Source organism: Lipotes vexillifer, unplaced genomic scaffold (genome assembly GCF_000442215.2).
Source record: "Lipotes vexillifer unplaced genomic scaffold, Lipotes_vexillifer_v1.1 scaffold815, whole genome shotgun sequence".
Taxonomy (NCBI): domain Eukaryota; kingdom Metazoa; phylum Chordata; class Mammalia; order Artiodactyla; family Lipotidae; genus Lipotes; species Lipotes vexillifer.
Window position 1 is genome coordinate 1,111,551 of NW_006773723.1, and position 8,431 is coordinate 1,119,981.

Below are 8,431 nucleotides of genomic sequence, written 5' to 3' on the forward strand. Positions count from 1 at the left end.
TAAGAATCCGCCTGCCAATGCAGGGGACACAGGTTTGATACCTGGTCCGGGAAAATCCCACATGCCATGGAGCAACTAAGCCCGTGTGACACAGCTACTGAGCCTGTGCTCTAGAGCCCGCGAGCCGCAACTACTGAGCCCACGTGGCACAACTACTGAAGCCTGTGTGCCTAGAACCCGCACTCAGCAACAAGAAGTCATCACAATGAGAGGCCCATGCACCGCAACAAAGAGTAGCCCCCACTCACTGCAACTAGAGAAAGCCCACACACAGCAACGAAGACCCAACACAGCCAATAAATAAATAAATAAATGTTCCTTTAAAAAAAAAAAAGAGGGCTTCCCTGGTGGCGCAGTGGTCGAGAGTCCGCCTGCCGACGCAGGGGACACGGGTTCATGCCCTGGTCCGGGAAGATCCCACATGCCGCAGAGTGGCCGGGCCCGTGAGCCATGGCTGCTGAGCCTGCGCGTCCAGAGCCTGTGCTCCGCAATGGGAGAGGCCACAACAGTGAGACGCCTGCGTACCGCAAAATAAAGAAAGAAAGAAACCCTTAGAGATGCAGAGAACAAACTAGTGGTCACCAGAGGGGAGAGGGGTGGGGAAAGGGGCAAAACAGGTGAAGGGGATTAAGAGGTACAAACTACTAGGTATAAAATAAATAAGTTACAAAGATGGAATGTACAGCACAGGGAATATAGTCAATATTTTATTATAACTTTGTATGCAGTGTAATCTATAAAAATATCAAATTACTATGCTGTAAACCTGAAACTAATATATTGTAAGTCAACTATACTTCAATTTTTTAAAAAATTAAATCGTTAGGGAGGCCCCATAGGATCCTGGAACTCAACAGACTGAATATGGAAAACCATGACAACATACCAGAGTATATGTCAGTCTCTTCCATTTCAATGTGTTGGCCTTTCTCTAGGCTCTTCTACAAGGAAGCAACAATTGGAGATTATTAACTGCTCCAATGTAGTTTCCCCTCAATCCCAGTACAAATAAGCAAATTAAATCCTATGTCTTAGTTCTCCCCACAGAGATCTAAAAGAGAAGACTAACGAATCAAAGAAATAACACTCTGGAGCAAGCGTAAGTTAAAGCTGCACCTTCTTTCTCTGGTGAAAACTGATACCTGAGCTCCCAGATCCAAATTCTGAAATGTTTTTGCAAGTGGTGTGGAAGAAAATCTAAAGCTCTGTCCTTAAAGCTCTGCTTCCAGTCGCTTGATCAGATTCAGTCTCCATGAGATGCTGACAGACATCTCTCAAAGCAGTGGCATCATGCATTTCACAGAAAGCCTCTCCCTGGAAGGCAGAGCTCCTTGGAATGGTACCACATTGGCCAGAAACCCTTATTTCCTGCAGTGCAGCATCCATCCAAGAAACAGTCTCTCCAGGACCAATACTGCCAAGAACAATACAGAAAAACATGTTGGCATTCACAAACTTTGAAGGTAGCCCAGAAACTGAGATGCTCAGCCCACTTACAGTAGAAAAAGACACACACACACTCCCACTTCTTTGTCTGGATTCCCTAGCACATACCTGACAGATTTAGCTTTGCCCATTACCAGCGAACAAAGACTAGCTCAAGGAATAACACGGCCTTTGAAAAAAAGCAGCTCATGCTCAAGATTTGGAGACTTGGGAAAAATCTGATTCTTTTTAGAATGGTACCTCCCAATGATGCTGGACCACATTCTGCCTGTGTCTATATTCTACTTTGTGACTGAAGTTAGACACGAAGGACAAGGGTCCCAACAGGTCAACTAAAACTAATTAACTGACCTCAGTCTCGATCTGGTAGAATGCACACAATTGGTTGAGGTTGGTTGAGACCAATTTCGAGTTAGCTCTACCAATTGTGTGAGAGAGTAGGGGTGTTACCGGAGGTAATTATCATGGTCCCCATCCTGGACCTCTATCCCTCAGCCAAGGAAAGGGCAAGTATGCATAAGTTATACTTGGTTTAAATACTGGCAGGCACTGTTATAATATTACTTCTATCAATTTCGTGGCAGGAAATCTTGGTCAGAATTTTCTAAATTCCTTTCCATACTCCTCAGTAACTACCAACCTGCCTAACATCCTCACAAAACTAATTAATCTCCTCACCTCTTCGGGCTAGTATACCTCCTTACTATAAAAAAGAGGGACCAAACTCTTAAAAGGATCATTTTATTTCAGAATATATACATATTTTGATCTATAAATATTCCCTAACCAATAAGTGTTTTCACACACTGTACTAATAACATAGATTCTGAAACTATTAATGACTGAGTTAATGCAATTTCATAAGAGACCAATTTATATTCTGGACTAATCTACACAATTATATTTCCACACACTAGGCTGAGTTTCATAAGCCAAACTTGCAGTTAGTTTATAGCAAAGTTTGATTTGAAGAAGACTGGCAAACACCCTGAAAAAAATAATGTTAGAAACTGGAATCACAAGGCCATCAAGAGGCAGAGTAAAGTAAAGAAAGATGAGCAAGGAGAAAATATCTAAATACCTTTCAAATGCGATCTGAAAAGGAGATGGAGGAGCGATGAGGTGTAAAGATAAGACAAAGGCAAACTTTCAGATCTCCAGATAAACAAGCTGACATCATTCACACCCAGTGAGCTACATGACGCAGAGGCCACCATGCCTCTCAAGGAGCAATGCTCCCACCTTGCACGTTAATTATGAAAGGAAGTCTAGTCCTTGTCTGCCATATAGCTAGTTGGATTTCTAGTTTTCCATCTCACTGCTCTAAGGAATCATTTATGTTGGCTCAAGCCACCAGAGACTAATGGATATTCCCCACTTCATAAACCAGCAGCCACATTCATGTGTTTCTGTGGAGAGGCTGGGGAGGGGAACACATACGTATGGTTATCTACATAACCAAAACTATCATTCACCAACAACGCCAATGGTAATACACTCCCACAAGTACATCCATCAGACTTATTAAATATTTCTAAAGTGTTGTTATTCATCTTAATAACTTAGGCAAATACTTATCAGTTCCGGTTGTGAGTACAAAGCTGCACCAACTAGAAGAAAGAAACTCCAAGCTGCACTGAGACTAATCTTTGTGTAACAACAAATTTACAAAAAGTTACCTTGACCTTCAGGTCTGTTAAGGTTCCCAGGTCAAAGAAGCATAACTGGCTGCCCAGGACCCAAATCTGATTAGAGAGTTGAATAACACTGTTTGTCGCCTTTTCTTTCTATGAAAAATACCAATTTTGACCAATTTATTTTTCATCAGTACTCCCATCAAAGAAATTTTTTATTATTACTTAGATTTTATCTTATAAAGATTTAAAGCACCAAAGAAATAAACAGCGAAAAAAAGGCAAAACAACTAGTTTATTTTTCTCATGTTTAAAAAAGGCAAACAGAATACTGAAATTATAAATAAATTTGACTGACTAAAAATTGTAATCACTGACTACAGCTAAACATTATCAGGTTTAACCCAAGAAAACAGGCACTCAATGGCACTATCTTTTACTCAATTGAATAGACCAGTCACACTTAAAGAAAAAGATGGAAAGCCAACTCATACAAGTTTGAATTAAATTCCAAGTCCCATGAAATTAGCTCCAGAATAAAATAACTTGTTGGTTATTCTAGCTTCATCTTAATAAAGTTCAAATATTTATGCTTGGCTTTTTTGTATGTATATTCGTTTTTTTGCGTGTTTTTTTATAGTTGCTGTCTACTGAGTTCAGCAAATTCAAAGATGATGCTGGCTAGAAATTTTGCTCTGTAGCTTAGAACTCAGAGGTCAACCTAACCAAATTTATTTGGCAATAAAGCCAGAAGTCCAGCTGTCATGACCGTCTTACACACTTGGGCTACTCTGGTGGTAATTTCCAGTTTAGGAATAGGAAATTAATCTCAGGTGAAAGCATTTAACTCACCTGCTATGGAGCAAACCTAAGTGCTTCTATAAAATGATATCAACCTAGACTATTCCTATACCTGAATCAATGTGGAAAGAGTTGGATCTCTCTGAACAAGGATTCTCTGCAATTCATAGAGAGTTATTTACCCAGCACTGTGGAGAAATTACGATTGTTTTGGGTGGTGGGTGGAAGTGAAAGATGGCACTTAACTTTTCTTTAATAAAATCCTTTGTAAACAAGGGTACTCATCATTTTTAAAAAGACATAATATCTCCTTTGTATTGTTTTTCTTCTTTGATACAATAAATGATGACTTCCTTATTTATCCCGTCTAGTTCTTAAAGACAGCTACAAGATGGAAACCATAAGAATAAAAGCTCTATGGTAGCTATGAAAAACAGCAGTCTAGCAGACACTAGAAGAAACAGAAGGGCTTTGGAGTTCCCAAAAGCTCTGTCTCCAGAGAATTATCACCATTTGGTCTGTCTGGCAGCTCACTGAAAACTCCATTCTCAGGGTTTGTCTTTATTTGACATGACTCAGAACTCACTCTGTGCAAACAGCCCTATCTATAGGATATTTGTCAAAAACAATCAGTGGCAATTGTTTAACACTGCTGCTGCTTGAGGCAGCATCACCAAATGGGGTAATAAGGGGCTGACCAAAAAAACTTTTAAAGGAAAAATTGGGGAATGACATGTCCATACACGCTTTGAAAATTCTGAAATATTTCTAGCAAGCAAGAAAGTCATGTGTCTGATCAAGGCTGTGCGCATACCCAGGGCTGTGCACGTGTCCACATAACACCTAAGAAGGCCACAATTTTGTATCCCTGGCTGACCATGAGGCTCTGCCCAAGCAGATAGTGAAGGCTGAGGCAGACTTATAACCTGCCATAGCACTGAAAATGTGCCCCAGCACACACACACAAAGAAATAGTTATAAAACTGTGTTGTGGATTATAATGTATAGAGATGCAATTTGTATAACAATAACCATACAAAGGAGAAGAGAGCAATATTGGAACAAAAATTTTGTATACTATAAAAATTAGGCCGGTATTAATATAACTAGATTATTTTAAGTTGTTAATTATAGTTACCAGGACAACCACTACTAAAAAAATTCAAAAACATATAGTGAAAAAACAGCAATGGAATGAAAATGGCATGCTAGGAAATATCTACTTAACACAAAAGAATCCAGTATTATAGGAACACAGGAATAAAGAAGCAATAATATACACAGAAAACAAATTATAAAATGGCAGACATAAATCCTACCCTATCAGTAATTACATTAAACATAAATAGACTACTATCAAAAGGCAGAGATTGGCAGAACTGAGGGTTTTTTTGTTTTTTGTTTGTTTGTTTGTTTTTGTGGTACGCGGGCCTCTCCCTGTTGTGCCCTCTCCCATTGTGGAGCACAGGCTCCGGACACGCAAGCTCAGCGGCCATGGCTCACGGGCCCAGCCGCTCCACGGCACGTGGGATCTTCCCGGACCGGGGCACGAACCCGTGTCCCCTGCATCAGCAGGCAGACTCTCAACCACTGCGCCACCAGGGAAGCCCCTGAGGTTTTTTTTTTTTAATGATCCAATTATATGCTGTCCACAGGAGTCTCACTTAAAGCCAAAGACACAAATAAGTAAAAATTAAAAGGATGCAGAAAGATACACCATGAAAACAGTAACCAAAAGAGAGCTGGAGTAACTATACTAGTACCAGATAAAACAGACTTTAACACAAAATTGTTTCAAGAGAAAAAGAAGGACATTTTATAATGATTAAAAGTTCAACCCATCAGGAAAACAAAACAATTATAAACATCTATACCTAACAAGAGAGCCCCCAAATACATGAAACAAAAACTGACATAACTAAAGAAAGAAAGAGACAATTAAACCACAGTTAGAGGGACTTCCCTGGTGGCACAGTGGTTAAGAATCTGCCTGCCAATGCAGGCGACATGGGTCCGAGCTCTGATCCAGGAAGATCCCACATGCCGTGCAGCAACTAACCCCGTGCACCACAACTACTGAGCCTGTGCTCTAGAGCCCATGAGCCACAACTATGGAGCCCGTGTGACACGACGACTGAAGCCCACGTGCCTAGAGCCCGTGCTCCGCAATAAAGAGACGCCACCACGATAAGCCCGTACACCACAACGAAGAGTAGCCCCCGCTCGCCACAGCTAGAGAAAGCCTGTGCACAGCAACAAAGACCCAACGCGGCCAAAAATAAATAAATAAATTTATTTTTAAAAAAACCATAGTTAGATAATCCAATACTCTATTTTTGATAATGGATAGAACAGCCAATAGAAGAATAACAAGCAAATAGAAAACTTGAACAATACTAGCAACCAACTAGAATTAATACACAACTATAGAACACTCACCTTCTTCTCAAGTGTATAGGAAACATTCCCAAAGACAGTCCATGTGTTAGATCATAAAACATGTCTCAAATTTCTTAAATAGATTCAAAGTGTACAAAGTATGTTCTCTGATCACAACAGAATAAAATTAGAAATCTATAACAGAAGGAAGATTTAGGAAATTGACAAATATGTAGAAATTAAACCATATACTCCTAAAAATCCAATGGGTCAAAGAAGAAGTCACAAAGGAAATTAGAAAATATTTTAAATAATGAAAACAAAAGCACAATATATCAAAACTTTAAGATGCAGCTAAAGCATTGCTCAGAGGAGAATTTATAGCTGTAAACATCTGTATTTAAAAATAAAAATGATCTTTAGCTCGGTGCTTTGTGTCCACCTAAAGGGGTAGGATAGGGAGGGTGGGAGGGAGACGCAAGAGGGAGGGGATATGGGGATATATGTATACATATAGCTGATTCACTTTGTTATACAGCAGCAACTAACACACCATTGTAAAGCAATGATACTCCAATAAAGATGTTAATTTTTTTTAATTAATTAATTTAAAAAATAAAATTAAAATGATCTCAAATTAATAATCTAATCTTTCACCTTAAGAACCTACTCTATTCTTCTGTTCCTTGTTTTAGGACTAGAAACTAGAGAAACAATAGAGAAAAATCAACAAAGACAAAGGTTAGTTCCTTGAAAAGATTTTAAAATTTGACAAACCTTTAGATAAACTAACAAAGAAAAAAAGAAGACTCAAGTTGCTAAAACCAGGAATGAAAGTAGACAGCATCAGTATCAACCTTATAGAAATGAAAACGGTTATAAGGGAACACTCTGGACAAATACACGCCAACAAATTAGAAAAACTAGATGAAATGGACAAATTCTTAGCAAGACGCAAAGTACCAAAACTGACGCAAAAAGAAATTGACAATTTGAGTAGATCTACAACAGATAAAGAGTTTACCTCAGTGTGGGAGACAGAGTAGTGGCACCCCCCAAATGCCCACGTCTTCATCACCTGAACCTGTGAATATGTCGCATTACGTGACAATGGAGAATTAAGGCCGCACGTACAATTAAAGTTTCTAATAAACTAACCTAAAGTAGGGATATTATCCTGGATTATCCCGGTGGAGCCAGTGTAATCACGAGAGTCCATAAACTAGAAACAGGAAGACAGAGTGGGGCAACATGAGAAGCATTTAACCCTATGTCATTTAAAAATGGAGGAAGGAGGCCAAAAGCCAAGGAGTGCACACAGCCTCTAGAAACTGGAAAAGGCAAGGAAACATATTCTTCCATAAATCTTGTCAGCCCTGCTGACACTTTGATTTAGCCCACGGAGAACTGGGTCAGAATTCTAACCTTCAAAATTGCATGATAATAAATTTGTATTGCTTTACACCACTAAGTTTGTGGTAATTTGTGATAGCAGCAATAGAAAACTAATAGAGATTATGGTGATGAGAGTAGGGTGCTAATGTAACAAATACATAAAAGTCTGGAAGTGACTTCTGAATTGAGCAGTGGGCAGAGACTGGAACACTTTTAAGGATGACTGGAAAAGCCTAGATTGCCTTGAACAGACTGTTAGCAGAAATATGGATATTAACTCTGCTAGTGAAGGTTCAGAAGGAAGTGAGGAAGCATGGTAGATAAAACATACATTGCCTTAGAGAATTCCTAAATTGTTGTTAACATACCATCTGTAGAATGAGGGGAAAACTGTTAAACAAAAAGAAACCAGCCGGGAACCCTCTTGTACCGTTGGTGGGAATGTAAATTGATACAGCCACTATGGAGAACAGTATGGAGGTTCCTTAAAAAACTAAAAATAGAACTACCATACGACCCAGTAATCCCACTACCCGGCATACACCGTGAGAAAACCATAATTCAAAAAGAGACATGTACCACAATGTTCATTGCAGCTCTATTTACAATAGCCAGGACATGGAAGCAACCTAAGTGCCCACTGACAGATGAATGAATAAAGAAGATGTGGCACATATATACAATGGAATATTACTCAGCCATAAAAAGAAGCGAAATTGGGGCTTCCCTGGTGGCGCAGTGCTTGAGAGTCCGCCTGCCGATGCAGGAGACGCGGG